The sequence below is a fragment of the Mesoplodon densirostris genome, chromosome 4 (assembly GCF_025265405.1).
Source record: "Mesoplodon densirostris isolate mMesDen1 chromosome 4, mMesDen1 primary haplotype, whole genome shotgun sequence".
In the NCBI taxonomy this organism is placed as follows: Eukaryota; Metazoa; Chordata; class Mammalia; order Artiodactyla; family Ziphiidae; genus Mesoplodon; species Mesoplodon densirostris.
In genome coordinates this window covers 90481585-90489913 of record NC_082664.1, presented here as the reverse complement: position 1 = coordinate 90489913, position 8329 = coordinate 90481585, and the positions used below count along the sequence as shown (strand labels likewise).

Here is an 8329-nt window from a genome sequence, read left to right as displayed (position 1 = left end):
GAGGCTGACGAATCGTGACTGTAAAGGAAAACACAGGAACTATCTAAAAATGACATCTTTCAGAGCCTGCAGTGACCATAGGTGCAAATCAAAACCTGGTTATTTTCACTTCCTTTCAAGGCCTGTCAAGACACAATCTTCAGCCGTGACCTTGTGTTGTCTGTCCTCAGGAATTCTGATTGGCTGACAGAGCAGCCCTCATCTGCTAGTTTCACAATGTAAATCAGGCTGCTGAGTAGGAGCTGTGAACATGCTCCCAATTAATTATGCATGCAGAACTAAGTCACTAGATCAGATCTACGGACCCCTTCAGGGAAATGCCAAAGAATTTTAAATGCCTGCTCTTGCCTTTTCCCACACTAGAGAAGGGTTATTTGGGCTTCCCAAAGATGTGCAAAACCTCATGGATATGGAAAGAAAGAGGCAAGAAACAGATGCAGGAATCGTGATTTGGAAGCCAAGGGATAATATGTTCATAATTAAGATGCACTGCAGTCACTAACAAAAGTCGGAAAATGAAGGAATCATTTTTGGAAATGTAGGCTCCCTAATCACAAAGCCCCATAAACCCACACACATCAGCCTGGTGCCCTGTGACAAGGATACCTTTGGATTCCTGGCTCAGAGGAATTGCAATTATCTGTAGCTTGGAGCATTTCAGAACTGCCATGAATCCTGAAGTGACCCCAGCCTCCGGTGATGAGGAATTACAACACCTTGGCCTCTCTCTGAGCCTCTGGAGGTAGGACAGGTCATATTACCTATGCTCAGCCAGCTAAGAGGTGTGCCTTTTGATTGAGCGCGCCAAGCATTGGCCACAGGCTATAGTTTGGAAATTACGACAATGCTTAAACGTTTGCTGATTCCAAACCACAGACTGACTGACTGATTTATTGTTTGTAAATTTTAAACAATTTGCCTGGGGAATTTTTCTCTATGTGCTTGTGTTTCATGCGTACAGTGCTTAAAGCACTAGGACTCCTGAGGAAAAAGGACCAGTGCAGAATTCAGTGAATTCTGAGCCCCTAGAATTGCTTAACAAACTAACATGGATGTATGTTTCAGGATCATTTGCAAGAACAATCTCTTTGGAGAAAGGAGGACCAATATGTTGTTTTTTCCAATATATAAGATAGAAATCAGGGAGCAAACCAATGCATTCCAGCAGAAATGGTGCACATAAGGTAACCAACTCCCCTGGCCCCCCACTCCTGTGCCTTTCCAAACCCCCAGCTGGGGCCACTCGGCCCTTCCTCAGGCCCTGGGGCCTATATTGCGGTCAAAGAAATAGAAGGAACACTGGAGCTCAGGGACTCACCACCATTGAGTCTGGGGTGCTCCTGCCTCTGACCATGGATCCCAGACCCAGCGCTGGGACTCCTTCTTGCCTTGCATCTTACAGCAAAGACCTGCCTTATCTACCAGTGTTGTCCTCAGAGCTCCCAAACCCTTGCCTTCAACTCCTCTAGTTTCCCTGGGAGCTGAAGTCAGCCTTGCTTGTTCCCCCAGAAACCAGTGTCCTAGTCTTTAAACCTACTGCCATTAATGAGGTCAGACTGGGATGCAGCCAGCCTGGATGCCTGCCATGACCTTCCTGTGCCTCCCAAGGCCACCAGCCAGGACAGCCACCAGGTGCCTCTACTGAAACTTCCCAGGGTCTGTTTTGTTGTCTCTTCTTCTCCAGGGCTAGCCTATTCTCCCACTGGCATCCCAGATCTGATAACTAGGCATTTAGCCTTTCCCTCTGTTCCAGCCAGCAAGCCTATTGACAGCTTTTCCAGGATTCCGGACTTCCCCAGCTGCTAATTCTGCCCCTCACCCAGCTCTCTATTCCCCTGCTCCAATTAATCTAGGCAGGAGCTGACTTGGCTTGTGATGTGAGGTTAATTACAGCAGTGATAACATTTCTAAATAAAAATGAGCTCCTCAGTTTAAAAGAAAAAACTAAATTAAAAGAAAACCAGAAGGAAATAATTTTGGGTTACAACCCACAACCCCAGTTCCCGGCTCTCGTGAGCACTTTCTCCAACAGGACTTGTCCCTTCTGGCAGGGCGGGCTTCATGGATGCACAAACCCTTGAGCAGTCCTACAGGGCCCTGGCCTCAGAAGCACCCTGCATTGGGTTTAATGCTGTGCTGCTCATACCTAGAAAAAAAAATGTTGTTTTTGCCATGCCGCAGGACTTGTGGGATTTTAGTTCAATGACCAGGATTGAACCCGGACCCTCAGCAGTGAGAGAAAGGAGTCCTAACCACTAGACCGCCAGGGAATTCCCCCTATCTAGAAATTCTTAATTTTATCTTCGAACTTGTGTTTTTTTTTGTTTTTTTTTTTTTGTTTTTTTGTGGTACGCGGGCCTCTCACTGTTGTGGCCTCTCCCATTGCGGAGCACAGGCTCCGGACGCGCAGGCTCAGCGGCCATGGCTCACGGGCCCAGCTGCTCCGCGGCATGTGGGATCTTCCCAGACCGGGGCACGAACCCATGTCCCCTGCATCGGCAGGCGGATTCTCAACCACTGCGCCACCAGGGAAGCCCCGAACTTGTGTTTTGTCCATGAAACCCAATGGGACAATGAATGACACATGGACGTGAGCAGGGGGAATGTGCTCGACATGCATGTTCCCCATAGTTCCTGCTGCGCCCCTAGCACAGAGCGTTCCCGATGCCCTAGGATTTTGGTGGACCCACGATGAGCCAGCAAGACTCAAGGTGACTACAAGGTACACGTGACAGCTACAACTGAGTATGTTACGGGCACTCATAGCCCCAAGAGGCCACACTTACTGTTCAAGTCAGAACTTGTTTCAAACACAGAAAGAAGATGATGGTGCTGGAAGAAACACAAATGCCCAAGGAACCCTACTGCATCCTTTCTTCCTGGTGTTACTGCATTCCTGCCAGTTACTTCTACCCACTTCCAATGAAAATGATGACATAAAAGGAAAGGAAAAGAGAGCAAGGCATAATTCCCGTCCTTTCAGACCTTCCTCACTCCTCAGTGAGGCAGAGGTAGAACGTGCTGGGAGAAGGTGAACATATCAAGAAGTGAGATTAAAACAGTTGAGTTAGGGGCTTCCCTGGTGGCGCAGTGGTTGAGAGTCCGCCTGCCCATGCAGGGGACGCGGGTTCGTGCCCTGGTCTGGGAAGATCCCACATGCCGTGGAGCGGCTGGGCCCGTAAGCCATGGCCGCTGAGCCTGTGCGTCCGGAGCCTGTGCTCCGCAACGGGAGAGGCCACAACGGTGAGAGGCTCGCATACCGCAAAAAAAAATAATAATAATAATAATAATAAAACAGTTGAGTTAGTTTTGTGAAGTGTTTCCACTGTTCTAGTCAGAACAAAATACAAATGCATGTATTTTGCATGAAATACAAATTGTGTAATTCTGGTGATTCTACATGTGAGTTGAATGCTCTCCTATTTGCATTTAAAACTAGCACTGCACAATATAAAGTTGAACAGTCAAATTCATGCTGATAATCTTAAATTTCAATTTGTCTTTACTTAGAAAGACATTAAGCAGCAAATAAAAGTTGCCATGACAAGTTGTGAGAGAGACCATGGGAAAAAAGGAAAAAGCTTTCTATTTTAGTACGTTTAACATCACTTTTTCCTGCTTTTTAAACAAGGGGTCCCACATTTTCATTCTGTACTAGACCCTCACAAATTATATGGCTGGGAGCAGGCTGGTTGGGCAAGCAGAGCAACCTCCATGCACAGCCCAGACTGGCGGGAGTGGTCCCGGTAGACTTCTCCAAACCTGCGTGTTCCTCTCTGTGTTTGCATTTTCCTTCTGAGACCCCAGTGCTGGGGCTCCTCTGCCCTGGAGTTGGGTTCCAGCTCTGACCTGATGGACTGACCTTGAGTCCTACATGGCTGCCTCTGGTATAGCACAATTTTGGCCACTGCTGCCTGAGGCCCAAGCCCCACACCACCTCTCCATCTCTACTCACAGCAATATTCCTGCTCACCCACTCAACACTGCTCTTCTGCATCTTCAAGCTTGCCAACCTCACTCTGTAGCTCTGCTTAGACCGACCGACAGCTCTGTCTTCTCCCTGGGGTTCTCTGTTTAAGCAACAGGGCCATTTCTTAACCACATGATGCCCCTTATTGATTCAACTCCTCTCTTGGATTTCCTGTCACTAGGGATCTGCCACTTGATAATGCCTGGCTCTCTATCAAACTGAAGAACTGTGCAGATGATCAGAGTGTGGGGGACAGGGTGGGTGATGCTAGCTGGGGCCAGTTACCATGGCAGAGGGAATGGAGCCCTGCCCAGGGAAAGCAGCCTCATAGCTCCCTCAAATGTTACTTGGTTGTCTTTGATAGAACAAAAGTCCAATCATTCAAGACGGCTTACATCAGAGGTTCTCCACCTTGGTTCATTAGAACCCTCCTGAGGAGTTTTTAATAAAAACCAATGTTGGGCTCCCATCCCCGGAGTTCTGGTTGAATTGACATGGGGTCGATCCCAACACTTGTCTTTTTTCACACCTTCCTCAAAGGACACCAATGAGAGGCCAATGCAGAGAGCCACTCATAACATAAAGAGCTGAGCTGGGCCTAAGCAGCAGAGCTAAGGATGGAAGACAGAACCAACATGGCTACCTCAGGATCACTGCCTGGTTCCACCTCCCAAGTGGCTCTGGGTGAATCACTTATGTCACTGAACATCACTTCCTTCCTGCGCAAAACAGAAACAATTTTGTATAATCCTGCCCTCTATGCTGTAAAATAAGATTAGAACAATTATACATTCCTCACATTTACCTAGTCATTTATAATTTCTAGTGCTCTTTCACAGTTATCAGACCCTAAGATAATCAGGGCACACTTGGGAGACCCTGCATGGTGCTATAGACTGAATGTTTGTGTCCCCAAAAATTCACGTTGAAACATAATCCCCAATGCGATGGTATTTGGAGGTAGGACCTTTGGGAGTCGATTAGGTCACGAGGGCTCTGCCCTTATAAAAGAGACTCCAGAGAGCTCCCTTGCCCCTTCTGCCATAAGAGGGCTGTCTGTGAACCAGCAATCTGGCCCTCACCAGACACCAAACCTGCCAGTGCCTCGATCTTGGACTTCCCAGCCTCCAGAACTATGAGAAATGAATTTCTGTTCTTTTTTTTTAACTGAAGTATAGTTGATTTACTATGTTGTGTTTGTTTCAGGTGTACAGCAAAGTGATTCAGATATACATATAAATCTATTCTTTTTCAGATTCTTTTCCATTATAGGTTATTATAAGATATTGAATATAGTTCCTGGTACTATATAATCAGCCCTTGTTGGTGATCTGTTTTATATATAGTAGTGTATATAGGTTAATCCCCCAAAATTTCTGTTGTTTATAAGCCACTCAGTCTGTGGTATTCTGTTATAGCAGCCTGAACAGATTAGGACAGGTGGGGAAGTTAGAAGTGCGTACGTAAGCACAGACGACCTGGTTAGTGTCATGAAGACACCTGGCTTGTGAACTTTGCTCCATCCCTGAAAAGTTCTCCAATGTGACAAATATTTTCATAAGTGAATATGTTAGTAAGACACAAATCCAAGCTTATCAACAACATTCTCAGTTATTCCTGTTACCTCTTTTTTATCCATTTATTTATTTGTAGATTTCTATCAAAGTGTAATGATCTCTTAAGTGGGCAACTGCCTGTCCTTTAGGACCTAGAGATTGCCATACTGAGTGAAGTAAGTCAGACAGAAAAAGAGAAATATTGCAGCTATTGCTTATATGTGGCATCTAAAAAAATGATACAAATGAACTTATTTACAAAACAGAAACAGACTCACAGACTTAGAGAACAAACTTATGGTTACCAGAGGGGAAGGATGGGGGGAAGGGACAGTTAGGGAGTTTGGGATTGACATGTACACGCTGCTATATTTAAAATGGATAACCAACAAGAACCTACTGGATAGCACAAGGAACTCTGCTCAATATTCTGTAACAACCTAATGCGGAAGAGAATTTGAAACAGAATAGATACAATACCTCTATATGTATAACTGAATCACTTCATTGTACAGCTGAAACTAACACATCATGGTTAATCAACTGCACTCCAATATAAAATTAAAAGTTTTTAAAAATTAAAATTAAAATTAAATAAATAAATAAAACATCCTGGTCAAGAACTTTAACGAGACTGACTGTGAAATCGAAATGTCTTCTGTCTGTCACTAGGTTCTTGCTTCTTTTTTCCTTTTCCTCTTCCTCCCTCCCCTACTTTTCTCTCACTTCAGCTTTCTTTCCCTCCTCTTTCATCTTCTCTGAGTGATTCACATTAAATGGGACTTTTTTCAACGTATCTAGTCCAATTCCTTGGCTGATTCCACTATTAAGTGATATGCTGAAGGTCAGCCATCTCCTGAAGCAATCCTATCCCTCAGCCTTCTCACGTGTCCTGGGAAGCTTCAGAGTATACAACACAAAAATTTCCCTGCAACACCTGTTATGTTAGCTTCTCTTTCTTCCACAAGAATAATTGGTTTCCAGCCTACTTATAATAGCCTATTGTCGGGGAGGGGAGGTTTGGAGGAACTGGGAGATGGGGATTGACATATATACACTATTGATACTATGTATAAAATAGATAACTAATGAGAACCTACAGTATAGCACAGGGAACTCTTCTCGATGTTCTCTGGTGACCTAAATGGGAAGGAAATCCAAAAAAGAGGGGATATATGTACACGTATAGCTGATTCACTTTGCTGTACAGTAGAAACTAACACAACACTGTAAAGCAACTATACTCCAATAAAAATTAATTTTAAAAAATATCCTATTTGGTATCTAGAGAAAGTCTTCCCATTTCCTCCCATCCCTTTTTTTTCCCGTAAAAAAACTCTACTTATTTCATGTATACAACTTGATGAGCTTGGGGTTAAGTATACACACATGAAATCAGAGCCATGAAGCTCATAAACATATCCATCACCTCCCAAAGCTGCCTCCCTACTCCTTTAACCTTAGCAGAAAGTCGGCCCTCTGCTTGGAACAAAGTTGGTACCCAAGAACAAATCTGTGTGTTCAGTAAAGATAAAAGGCTGCTCAAGTCGACGGAAACAGCAACTGAAAAGGACAGCTCAGGTCGTCACATAGTGATCACATGCAATGTCTAACAGTTACATAAATAGAAAAATTCACTTAAGTGTCATTTGGCCAACGGTCTTTTGGGGAGGGGATAAAGTCTTCCATAGTGAATGGCTTGTGGGTAAATACTTGATCCATATCCTTGGGAAGTGGCAATACCTTCTACTTCCATTGACATCAGGAACTCCTTGCCTTGTTTTGGCTAGATCTTTCCCAATTCTGTCTTAAAAAGAGTTTGTTACTAAAAGATACCTATCACTTTTTCCAGGCGAGTGAAGGAAGTGGGAACATTTGTGTTCTTAAGAACAAAATAGTTGTAGCACTTCCACGTGTTCATAGGGCACCCCTTCCCAGAATAGCTATTCAGCAGTGTGAGAAGGGCTCTTTTTCATACAGCTTTTGGCCAAAAGATATTACCTGGGGGCAGGGAGGCACAAAGTACTCCTCCACACGCGATGGGAGTTTTGTAGTGGTTCTTCAGCACAGTTGGTTTTACCACACTGTTGGATCTCAAGTACAGACATCTGTCCTCCAGGACTGACTCCAGGGGCCCCGTCCGTGTCCACGGCGCGGAGCCGGTCAGAGAAAACAATGGCTTTCTGCAGCCGTGCCACGGCCTTGTGGCTGCCGAAGTCCACAAGCGCCAGCCGTTGCAGGTGCTCCATCAGCTTGGCTGTCATCCGGCCACTTCCCTCCACCGCCTTGGAGGGGAAGGCCCGGCGCCCGCCCACGGAGGCCCGAAGGCCCAGCCACACAGCCCACGCCCTCATTTCTCTCTCCTTCCATCCCTTTCTTATGACTAAACCTTGTGTCTTCGAAAGGTAGGCAGTTTTCCTCAACGCCCTCACCTGTCGTTTCATACTGCCATCGCGTGGATGGCTGAGGGTCTTGGCTCTCCCAATCCCTACCCAGCAATCACTATCTGCTGCTGGCCTGATCCTAGGTTGCCTCCTGAAGCTGGGTTGCAGGGGGAGTCAGGCATCATCCTGAAAACCGAAAACAGTTGCAAGGAGCAGCCCTCGGGGCAGGCTTGGGCCTTGGCAGGCAGTTTATGGGCTCAGGAAGAACCTTTCACTCCCAGAGGCACTGCATTCTTAGTCAGCCCAGACTGCTCTTGGGGTGAGAATTAGAGAGTGATACCTTCCCTTTTATGCTTGCAGTTGAAAATGCAAATGTTGTCATCAGAAAAGGCCAGGGGAAGGATACTTGTTTTTCTTGT

The 8329-nt window shown here is 45.6% G+C and overlaps 1 pseudogene; it reads right to left on the bottom strand.

Moving 5' to 3' along the window:
* Positions 1–7473: 7473 nt before the first annotated feature.
* Positions 7474–7880, bottom strand: LOC132488130 (glutamyl-tRNA(Gln) amidotransferase subunit C, mitochondrial-like; annotated as a pseudogene).
* Positions 7881–8329: the final 449 nt, after the last annotated feature.